Source organism: Quercus lobata, chromosome 5, assembly GCF_001633185.2.
Source record: "Quercus lobata isolate SW786 chromosome 5, ValleyOak3.0 Primary Assembly, whole genome shotgun sequence".
Classification (NCBI taxonomy): Eukaryota; Viridiplantae; Streptophyta; class Magnoliopsida; order Fagales; family Fagaceae; genus Quercus; species Quercus lobata.
In genome coordinates, this window is record NC_044908.1 from 21,341,242 (window position 1) to 21,353,999 (window position 12,758).

Sequence of the window (12,758 nt, forward strand, 5' to 3'; positions counted from 1 at the left end):
CAAAATTCGGATAGAGAACATAGAGCCCAAGTGGGAAGAATACTACTAAATCAACAACCTGTTCATCTAACCTTATACTTTGAAGGACATAAATTTTTTTTTTGAGAAGATGAAGGACATAAAGTACTACTATATGTATATCGAATTTTTATGAGATACAGTGTTCAAATGGCGTTGAGTGGCACATTTTCCTCATCCTAAAATCATGACATATTGCCCTCTTCAGTGATGACCCACCAATGATTGATAGCCAGCCCCTTTTTTCTTTTTTCTTTTTTTCTTTTTTTTTTTTTCATCTTCGATAAGTAAATATAGCCGACAAGGGAAGGTGAGATTCAAACGAGAGAAATGAAGTAGTACAAAATATGTTATTAGCATTGAGTTAACACTGGAACCTGCCATTGCTTATACATGTTATTTACTAGCTTCTTTTGAGTTTTGGTAAAAAAACAAAGAGAAGAGATTATCCTCTAACAAATTAATCACACGTAGCCATATAATTAACTAACAATATGTCTAGATACCTATTATTTTTCACAATTAATGAGGTTGTGTCATGATGATGGCATGATGCCAATAAAAATTAGGCTAAGATTCAATTTATCCCTTGATTTTCACTTCAATTGTCAAATTAGTCCCTGTAATTTAATTTTTGTCAATTTAGTAATTACTTTATGAAAATGAATCAGTCTATTTGTTTTGTTCAAATACGTTTTCAAACAATGTTTGTTTGATAACGCCATTTAAAATTTTTTAAAAATTTTTTATTAAAAAGAATTTTGATAAACAAAATTAAAAAATTAACTGAGAATATGAGATACATCATTTAATAGAAAATTTTGCGTATTTATTTTTAACTAAAAAAAAAATTGTTTAAATGACTTCATTTGTTAGAATGTCTGAGCAGAAGGATCAAATTGGCTCATTTTGACAAAGTAAGGAACTAAATTGATAATAGTTAAATCTTAAGAATTAATTTGATAATGGAAGTAAAGTTAAGGGATTAAATTGAATTTTAACTTAAAAGTAACAACTAATCAATAAAATAATGTATTACCCACACAACTTTTTATTTATTTATGACCTTCAAATTGATGCCAACTGTGAAACTTTTGTATTGAAATATAACAATTAAACCTAAGCACTCTTCTATTTCCATATTCCTTATAATCTCATTTTTGTCTTTGCTCTCTCTCTAATCATTTTCTTCAAGATTGTCCAAGAATACCTCCGTCCATGCTCAAAGCATTCCTCATTCTTTAGCCTTCCATTCTGGAATTTGATATACTTGTTGTCGTTGCAATATTAAGAATACTTTGCAATATTAAGAACACTACAAGAGTTACCGGCTTTTGTAGTGGGTAAGTTGTGTGATATTATGCCTTTGTCCCCATTCCCTGTGTGTGTTGTCTGTTTGTGTTCCTTCTCAAAAAAAAAAAAAAAAAATACTTTTTTTTTTTTTTTAAAGATAGCAATTCACATTAAACAAGACCAAAACTTTAATTACCAGAATCATTAACAAGAAGAAAAAGAAAAATTCTGCAGCAAACACTCAGAAAAAATAAGAATAACAAAGCATTCGACCAAACCTTAAACAAGTGTCATTTACAAAAAGGGTTCTTTGAACTTTAATTCTGGGAGAACAAAAATGTACCTTAATTATATAAACTTCAATATAAAATAGACGGGAAGAAGAGGGAATATATGTACTATATAATGGGACTGAAATACCATTCAGAGTGAGGCAAGGAAATAAGGACACCAACATTTTTTTTTTTTTTAATGAACCATAAACTTTATTGAGAGAAAGAAAACAGACTACAATAAGGTCCTACTAGACTCCTCCAAAATAATGGAAGAGAAACAAGCAGGGCTATTACCAATATCAAAAAGGCTAAAAAAATTACAAGTTAGAGACTATTTTGCTAAAAAGTGGGCTGCTGCATTACACAACCTAGGCACCCACTTCACAAAAAACTTATCAGAAACAGACGACATATTCCTCAAATCAGAGCACAAGAACTTGATCCTCCAAGGGTGAGCTCGACCAAATCATTGAGAAGCTGCACATAAGACTGGCAACCCGATTCCGCTATGATGCACTCATTACCCATGGCAAGAGCTAAAGAGATGGCCCACTTAATGGCCTCTACTTCCGCTGGAGAGGGAGGGCGGTGTTCACTTTCATAGTATCGGCGAATATACCAACTCCCCCTCTTCGGTCTCTCGCCACTGCGGCTATAGAAGAGATGCAGGGCCCCACAACAACATCAACATTAATTTTAAAAGACAAACTTGGGGAGGGATCCAAGTCTAAGTAGAGGAAGGAATTTGCTATCTTGTGGTAGAAGGATTGGAGTTTTTGTGTCCAAAGAAGAGACATGAAATTTTAGTAGAAACCCCATCAATATTTAGAGTGCTGTCACCAAATAGGGCCTGATTCCTCTGCTTCCAAACCATGTCACAATGGATGGCTCTAAACAAAAAGTCTTCTTTTTGACCCAAACACTGATTAACCATAAAAGGGGGAGACAAGAGGAAGTTGGCAAAATTTGATGTCGACCCAAATGCCAATGAATCTATTTTTACACCCCAATGACTTCGGGACCATAAGGATTTAGCAATAGGGTAGACAATAAATAGATGAAAGGATGTTTTCATAGCTGAATTACACAAAGGACAAGCTCCCATCCACATCCTCATTGAACATACTTATTACCTCTTTAGTAGGCAAAACATTGGCAGCAATTCTCCATAAATGCATTTTAAGGCACTCATGAATTTTAGATTTTCAAATCTAACCCCTAATATAGTCAAGGTTTGAGGGAGGAGAGCCTTCCCTACAAAGCCAATAAGCTGACTTGACAAAAAAAAACCTGGAGTTTGTTGTAGTCCAAGACCAACTATCTTCCATTTGGCAACTAGGAATGGGGGTTTTCTGGATTAGATCAATCACATGCTCCTTAGCTTTGAAATATCTCAGCTATGAAATATCTTAGCTACTTCAGTCTGGGGTAAGGAGTTGAGAAACCACCAAAGCAATATCCGAATTAGCATCAACTTTAGGGGTAAGGGTGAAGCTTGGGAGATCAGGGATCCATGAGTCTAACCATGTTTTGATGGAATCCCCATTGCCTACTAAAAGGCAAGCTGCCTTTGCCATAAGGTGTTTTATGCCCTTCATGCTTTTCCAAAAGGGGGAAGCATTGCTAGGAGAATGGTGAGACAGCCAATTGTCCCAAATCTTGTATTTTGCCCTCAAAACCTTAATACAAAAACAATCCTTTCCAGATAGAATCCACCATCCAAGTTTGGAGAGGAGAGCTTGGTTGAAATCCTAGAATTTCTAAATCCCAAACCACCCTCCTTTTGTGGCCAACAAAGAAAAGATCAAGACATCGAAGTCCAGTACGAATCCGCCTTTGATTTGCGGCTCCACCAGCACCTCTTTAAATACCTCAAGCCTTTCATCTATAATTACCTCAAGCCAATCATCTTTAACTGCTGCTCTGTACTTGAACGTTCAACACGTTTCCAAACACAAGTAACAAACAAGGGAAATCTAGTTCAAGCCACTCACCATTTAAGACTTTTATATATATCAAATCATTATCAACGTCTTTTCAAACCCATTTATCAGAATAACACAAATAACTGAAAATACTTAACACAAATATTAAGTATCTGTTTGGATACATGTCTGACGTCTGGCATTTTGAGTTTTGCGTTTTCCCTTGGTTTTTTTTTTTTTTTGGCACACGTTTCAGGAGACAAACGGTTACTGTTCATGCACTGTTCATGCACTGTTCATGAACAGTAGCCGTACTATTTGACTTTTTAACTCCTTTTCAGCACATTAGTAGGTCCCATGAACAGTGCACGGGACCCATAAATCTCACTTTTCAGTAACTTTTTCATTAAAAATGGGTCCTACAGTACTATTCACGCATTTAAAAATTATTTTGCTACAGTGCTTTCAGTTTTAGCAAAATAAATTCTATCCAAACGGATCTTAAGAATACTTAATTATTGCAACTATTGTGTATCATATCCGGAGATAGAGAAATAATTACAGATTTTTTAGCTTCCAATGGGAATGAAATTAAATGTAGAGCATATATCTTTATTTCTAGCAAGGTATCTATAGGGAATTGTATTGTGTGTGTTGTGTATGTTGTGTTGTAGCTTAGCTATTTCAAAGTATGTTTGTTACTTAATCACCTTTATTTGTGCTCTGGTTTACAAACTGTTATTACTGATTATTCAAGGAACTTGTTGTGTAATTATGTGCTAGATTGGTTTGCTGCTTTTATTTGCTATTTTTTCTGAGTTGCTAGACCTTATTGTAATTTTTTTGTTGTTTTAATGAATATTTCTTATTCATGAAAAAAAATATATATATATACTAATTTGTTATTAGTTTCCTCCAGTATCTTAGTAATTTTTCTTGTTAAAATTTGTAAGTGTTATATTTTATAGACAAAATAGAAAGGTGATAAGATTCATAAGAAAGGTGTAGTGATTTGATCATACTATATGGTTTACAAATTTGAAAATTGCATGATATAGTGATTGGTGTAAATAGACATGTTTCATGGCTACTCAAGAATACAAATATTATTTTGATAAATAAAAATCCAAATGTCCTTCTTATCTGTTTCATTTTTATTTTTATTTTTTTCCTTTGTACATGATGTATCTTATTTTGAAAATTCATTGTTGACAAATGACAACTTTGTTTCGGTATGCCATTTTGGACAAAGTTGGAAGATGATTTTCCATATTATTAAGATTATAAAATAGAGTTAACTTTCTCTTTTCCTATATGAATTTCTTAATAGATAAAAATTTATTATTATTATTTTTTAATAGATATGACTTCTCTATTAGAGAGAAAAATTTCATCAGTCCCTAAATACACAGTCCTTCAAGAAGATTCACCTTCTTCATTTGAGTATTTTGCTTCATGTTGTACTCGATCATTAATTGATTGGTTTCCAAAATGTATGGGAATTCTATGCTTTTTTTGGTGCAGCTGATGACTATATAGAACTTGAGGATATTGAGAAAAAGAGAAAGCTATAATTAATTAATTTTAGCATTTATATTCTCCTATAATTCTCTCTTTTTCTATTTCTCAACAACCAAACTAAAATATGCATCATCAATGACCTACTAATCCCAGTTGCTCAATAATTTTAAATAAAAGAATGAACATCAAACTAAAATTAAGAAAATTCATCTTTTTGAGCAAAGATTTTTTTTTTATTTATAAAAAAGATAATTAAGAATTTAAACTTTTGAGGGAAATAAATACTCACTACCACTTTGATAAGTCAGATATTTCTCTCATTATATGTGTATTCACGTGAAAAATTTCACTGGTAAAACTACTTGTTCGAAACACTTGTTTTTATAATATATTTATTGCACCAGTCTTCTTTTTAGTTTTTACTTATTTGGGGGATAGGTAATATAATCTACTTGTAGCAACTATTGGTGGCTATCCAATTCCAAGCTACTTGCCTGTGAGCTCTATCTAGGTTTACGCTTTTCTTTGGTCTAAATTTTGCACGCATGCTAAATTTTTGCAATGGATTTTAACACCCCCGTCCCCCCTCATTTTTATTAAAATACACCAATTTCCTTAAAGGTTTGTATAAATAGTACTCATCCCTTAAAGTTTATATATATATATATATATATGCAACACCATGCCAAACTTTCTTAAGAAATTATTCAATTTAAAAAAAAAAAAAAAATCCACCCAAAGTATGAATGAAATAAAACGTATTCTATTACATTCTCAAGGAATATGTCACATGGCAAAATCTTAGAATTTTACAGCTTAAAATAAAACTTGTGGTACAAAATTATTAGTTGGGAATGTTGGATAATATTAATTGGACACCTTTTAATTTAAAGATTTATTAGTCAACACATTAGTTTACATGCTTGGCATTTACATGATGACAAGCTATTATATATGGTTATATATATGTGTGTATAGTTGCCCAAATTTTAAATTTTAAATATGCTAAGGAAATAAAATTATTTATTATTAAATATAAAAAAATTTTATAATTTATTAAAACCTTTACTTTCATCAAAACTTTTGCTTACATGGATGGTTAAATGAATAATCTTCTTTCTTTTTTTTAAAAAAAAATTATTTTATTGATAAGTTACACACGTACCCAATATTTTTTAAACTCACAACAACACCCTCTGTCTAAAACTTATAAATGGAGGAGGTTCCAGTTAAACTTATGTTACATATTTTCCTGTCTAAGAAGAGTAACAAATAATACTAATTAAAATATGACTCATACAAGGTAGAAGAGTAAATGGAAGAATTCGCAAAGTATCTAACACATAGTAGAATCTCATATTCATACATGTAGATATATTATAAACCCATATGAAATATGTTGTTCATATTATAATTTATTTGGTTATCAATTATGAGCTAAGAGTCTCGTAATTTAATTAATACATTTTAGTATTTTCAATGAAAATATTTAAGGTTTGAATCTCCTTCTTATAGGAAAAGAAATTTTGAAATAAGAAAGAATTTGTGGGAGTAACATTACTCTTTAATTAAAATTAAAGATGAATTTTTCACATTTATGTTTTTTTTTTTTTGGGGTAAAATTTGATAAGCACTCATATAGTTTGGGCTAACGCTAAGCAAGTTCAAAATATTTAAAAAATAATTAATTTGGTTTTTAAACCATATGCTAAATAGTAAATAGTAATTACAACAATTTCATTTCTCAAAGCATACAGTTTAGGGACCAAATGTATTATTTTAAAAATATTTTGAACCTGTTTAGCAATAACTCCCAAATCTCACCGTATTTTACCCCCTTTTATCTTTTTCTTTTTCTATTTTTTTTTTTTATGGACAACATTGCAGTTTTATTTGACTATGAGCATAGGCAAGGAAGTGACATCTATGAAGTGGGTCCAATTAGCAAAGTGCTTGCCATGAGATGGACGGTTGGTGGGTCCCAAAAAGGCCTTAACTAGAGTTGTCACGCAGTGTCCATCAGTGGAACCAATCCCACTCAAAACCTCGGGAAAAAGAGAAAAAAGAAAAAAAGAGCTCTATATACATTGCAAAAAAATTCTCTTTATTTCCAACAGAAGTAAGTTTAGTTGATAAGGGTCGAACGCTTTGCTAAAAAGATTTAGGTTCGAGTTTTATTGTCAACCGTCTTTTTTGGTGGGCGATTTATAAGTTCAATATAAATCCTCTCTAAGACCTGGGGCAAGGTCATGGTATAATGTAGTCTCTCCCGACTAAACTTTTCTCTACCAAAATAAAATTCTCTTTATTCTCTTTTTTTGTTTCACCATTTTGCTCATGCTTAAGTCAAATCAATATTCATCTTGATCATATGCTTAGAGGGTGTGTGATACTTAGTAAAAGGGTCCCACTTGCAGCGCACCATTGCTACAGTGAGCACAAGTTGCTGCAACCTGATAAGAAAGGGATACGACTTGCTCCTCAATATCCAATTCTATTTTGTCACGGTGTCCGACTTCAACATTCTAGTCTACTATCACTTTTCCCTAAAGATTACAGATGTGTGGTCCACCAAACTTTGATGGACCAATTAATCCTGATCCATACCGTTGGATAAGGTGCTTCTATTACATTAAGATGTGTATATTATATCAACCACAATTATATTAACATGGGGGATTATAGTTTTGAAGTGGTTTAGTTCATCGTCAATATTGAAATCCCATTTGGTTTCAAAGCACACGGAACTCATTTTTTAAATAAATAAATAAAATAGTACTTCTTCTATGGTTTTTTTAGTCGGCGGTTCTCAAACATTTAATGGGTTTGTTGCTTATATGATGATGTCTATGTCACTTTAGAATTTGACTAATTAGTGACTTTATCAAGAAAATCAAATGGAATATTTCTTGCTTGATTGCAATTTGAGAGTTAAGAGAGCTTTCCCGATTATAATATAACAAATATTTGATGGTAAAGTCAAGCTTGAACCCAAACTTTGAGGAGCTAGTAAGAACAGGGGTGCAATGTATACAGCGGCACACCATATTTGAAGTTTTATATAAATATATTTATCAAGTCAATGAGTAATTACACAAATTCTGTGTGCCCGCCTTTCATTGAGATTATGAACTTGGACATGAGGGCCACATCCTTACCAAACCCAAAATGGAAATTTTCCACCTAGCCATTTGGAGTCCTAATTAACAACATCAATGTAATCCACAGGATTGATATATCATATATATATATATATATATATATATTTCATGTGGTTTTGCTTTGTATCGGCAAAACATGAATTATTGGGAGATACCAAACTGTGTAGAATCCTTGACATTAAAACACTCCAACACAGATCATTAGCAGGACTTGGCCTGATATTTTTTTTGAGGGGGTCTTTTTGCCAGTAGCTAAACAACATGATGGTAGGCAGTACTTAGTAGGGTCCAAAAGAAGACCTATAGTTTATAGATAATAAGCACTGCTATACAATTCATATTATACTGTCATGCATTTCATATTTAGTTGCCCTTGTTGAAAGATAAAGAGTATCTTGCGCATCTGATGTGATCAATCAATGAGCAAAAAGAAAAAGAAAAACATTCCTCAAAGCACAAGCCACAGTGTGATAAAAATGACATGTTTATTCATTAAGTAATGCTTCTCTGATAATGATGGAAACCTAATAATGTTGCAACAAATTAAGGATGAAAATCATGGCCAAGCATATCAAGCAGGCTAAATCACAAACTGGCATGTACATGTCAGTAGGTTGGACTAAATTCTGATTGTTTGTTTATCTGTATGACAGGCTGTTTAATAAATTGATATAGATTTAACATTACAATGATTCAATAACATATCTGTACATCACTATACTGATGCAGGGAGCATTAAACTCATCTAAGATTTTATTTTTGAACGTAAAATTATTTTTGTTTTTAAATTTTGAATTTGGTTTTAATGTTGAGGGCTTTACGGAATTTGATTAGATGTTTTCCATATTAGTATAATCCCTAAAACCTATTTAACTCTGCTCTTGTATTGGTGAAAAGTAGTACAATTGGAATAAGAATAATTTTATGATGAGTTGAGAATATGTCTTCCTCCTTTGTTTACTTTGTTTGGTAGTGATGCCAAACACCCCTAGGTGGTGAAGCCTAGGATGAGGTCAATCATTATAGATAGACGAGGGGTAAACTAATGATAGTGATGAAATTTATAGAAGAGTTATGAATCAGAACAATACTCTAATCAATCTTTTTTTCTTTTTTCTTTTTCTTTTTTTGTGCAAAATACTTATTAGAAATAAGTATGGAAATACCTAAATCCTTTGCAAGGCTTAAAATTTGGATGGATCTTTAGTTACGATTGATGAAGTGTTGAAAAAAATAATTTCTAGTTCATTCTTGTCAATTCTCTCCTTATTTTTTGTTGTATGGTTAGTCGTTTGCCCTGAAATAGACAGACTTTTGACATCTGAATTTCTCAGAGCATTGATGGATATATGGATTGATCCAAATCAGATGTTGTGTTTAAGAAATTAGATTAGGATTACTCTCAATTTGTTCTTGTCCCTCTACTATGGTTATCAAAGGTAGACATGACTTGAGATTCTCATTCAAGGAGTCACCACTATGGTTTCCAATGTGTCATGCAAAAAGAAATAGGACCAAATTACACTAAGCAAATTGAGCAGGTCTATCCTGAATTTTATCGTGTACTTGATTAATATATGGGTACCTACACGAACTTTTTCTCAAAGCCAATGAGAGACATTCAATTTGCAACAGCTAGCTAAAGAACTGTACTAAGTTTTGCAGTAAATAAAAATTCTTTTATAAAATACAATTTGGGTTTAAAGGTTTAACTTTTTCAGAAATGTCTGCAAATTTGGAATGATATGTAAGAACTGTGAATAGAAACAGAATTTGATATTTTGCATGGTATGTCAGGGAGATCTTTTTCATAAAGCACACTTCGTGCTAACCTTCGGCGATTAGGTGACACGTATTAAAAGTTATTGAATAATATTATTCAGCTAAATTGGCTTGACTAAAAGCTAGTTTCCCTGTTAAAAAGAAAGGAACAAAAATGGCTAGGAGCTAGCTTTGTTGAGTGAATCCTTCAAAAGCAGCTTTGATTCTTTATCTTAAAAGAAAAAAACCTATTCCCCTTCTATCAAGTAATTGTGAAAATGCTCAACAGAGATAGTTTTCGAATCTTTTGTTGCAAATTAAGAGTGTCAAAAAGAAAAATGATTCCATAGAATAAGATGTTCATGAGTACCGAATTTTCCCAATATAATCGATTGATTGTCAATACAAATAATGCAGGGCATTGAGCTGCCAATCACTTTAAAGAAGTCGGCTTTTCACTTTGATGAATAATGGAAGTGCTTGGTATTGCTGAACACAATTGGAAGATTGCATACGAAATATTAAGTATAAATAGCATTGATGGTATTGGAGAAAGTATTGCATACGGAATATTATGTATAAATGGCAATGATGCTATTGAAGAAAGTATTTCCTTGACAAAAGCATCATACTTGGAGCATTACCTCAATGCTGCATTACGACTAGCATTAATAATGGAGATTAAACTTAAAATATGGCATCTAAAGTTTCTGTCATGATGCTTAGGATATACACCTTGCCACAAATTTAGGAGATTAGGGGATGTGCAAGAACATTGAAATCAGTTATAGATTTCTTATTGATTGTTTTACCAATCAAGTATTGCAACATAATCATACAAAAAGACTACCTACAAGAAACATGTGAAGTGGTCAGAATTTATATGAGATATCATGTGTATTCCTTAATGCTTAACAGATATGATGTGAAAAGAATCATAGCACGCTGAGAAAGCAAGTTATGGCATGTATGAGCCCTGAATTTAAACCACATATCATGGTTGCACTGTTGATCAAGCTGAGAATTCATATCCAAATAGCACACGTGAAATATATTTACAAGTGGTGCTAATTGATTAATTGCAACTTGAAATCTTTTGGCTCCTTCCTTCAACAGGTCATTAAGTATACTGCTAACTAATCTCAGAAATTAAACAGGCAGCATCAATGTTGAATTGCAGCATGTAGACAAACTTCATTTGATTTTGCTCATATATACAATTGGCTAATTTTCCCTCAAGTCATCACATGCTAGCTGCTGCTGCTGCTGCTTGTTTTAAGCCACAGCGTACATTGACACATGAACGCTCTATTGCCCAAGTTCCATGTTGTTGTCTGCCATTTTGGCCTCAAAAAACGCATAAAATTGAGGGAAAATCAGATAGTGTACTCTTAGCTAACACCATGTTGTCCAACATGAGGGCAGCTCTATTTATTTTATTTCTTATCCCTCTCCAGTAAACAGCATAGGAGAAGGTTGACAACCATCGTTGTTCCTATATGCAACCATCCTTATCGCTTTTACATCACAAAAGGAAGAGATTGATATGGTCCTTATCATGTTTCTACAAACAATAAGATGGAATCTGAGGTGCCTCTACTCAACTAAAAGTGAAAAATTACTCGGTGGAAGTTATTGAGGCCAATCAAGATCAAATTTTCATAATAAGATCAATCAAAGATCAATCCAATTCATTGAATATGAGCTACCAATTACAGGGAATACATTGTTGCTAGTGCTATATATTAGAACATGAGAGGACTAATGGACATTGCTTTAATAGCTAATTGTTCCTCTTGTTTTGAAAGACTTATCATTATAACCATACAATAAGTAGTATGACAAATAGCCTTGGACTAAAAACAGTAACACACCTCCAAGTCCAACTGTCACTCTTCCCTGCTCGAGAAATTAAGGTCACAGATATCATATATGTGAATATTTTGTCATCTAATCAATAATGTCACATAGAATCTTTAAGCTGTAAACATGTGGGTATTATTACACCATTCTAGCTTATGTTCTAAAGCCTAAGGTGTGTTCATTCCTCAGCAGCAAATATCATGACTCTAGTTGAAAAGATAAAGTGGCAAGAGTACTAACAAGCTAGCATGCCTTGTGTGAAAGGAAAGCCTGTCGGCTCACAACTTTGAGGGTCGTAAATAATTGGGCCCTATTGCACTGGAATTTACAAGGCTGCATAGCATAGGTACTATGTCATAAGATCCATAAAAGAACTATACCCATATTGGAGCATTCATGAATTGTCTACTTGTTTAATTAGAAGCCCACTTTTGATTTTATATTTCTTCAGAGCCCAATTCACGGGCATAAGGGTAGCACTGTACTAGTATAGTATGTATTAAAATAATGTAGGCCCCGAAAATATAATTTTAAAATATTAAAGTAGTTCTATGGTATAGTTTAAATATAAATACTGAGAAAGCTCTCCATAAGTTGTCGATATGTCCGAGTGGTTAAGGAGACAGACTCGAAATCTGTTGGGCTTCGCCTGCGCAGGTTCGAATCCTGCTGTCGACGCATTTTTGTTTTTCTTTCTGATCTTTTTTTTTGGGTGCTCTTTTTCACTTTTTAATCAACTTTCCTTTTTCTCTTTGGCAAAGCTCTCAGACAGTCAGACACAGACTACAACATTCTATATTTCTAAACAACTCCTGAAAAATCAAAACAGATAGAAATTTAAATATGTCAATGGAGAGTTATATATCGAAATCATGGTTCATGCTCTGATTTATGAGTCAATCAGCACAAAAATTGTCTCCTTTGTAGGTATACTGCATAAC

The 12,758-nt window shown here is 32.6% G+C and overlaps 1 non-coding gene across 1 annotated transcript; it reads left to right on the top strand.

Annotated features, from left to right (window-relative positions):
- Positions 1 to 12,413: 12,413 nt before the first annotated feature.
- Positions 12,414 to 12,495, top strand: TRNAS-CGA. Its single transcript has one exon. It is a non-coding gene; the product is annotated as a tRNA-Ser (tRNA).
- Positions 12,496 to 12,758: the final 263 nt, after the last annotated feature.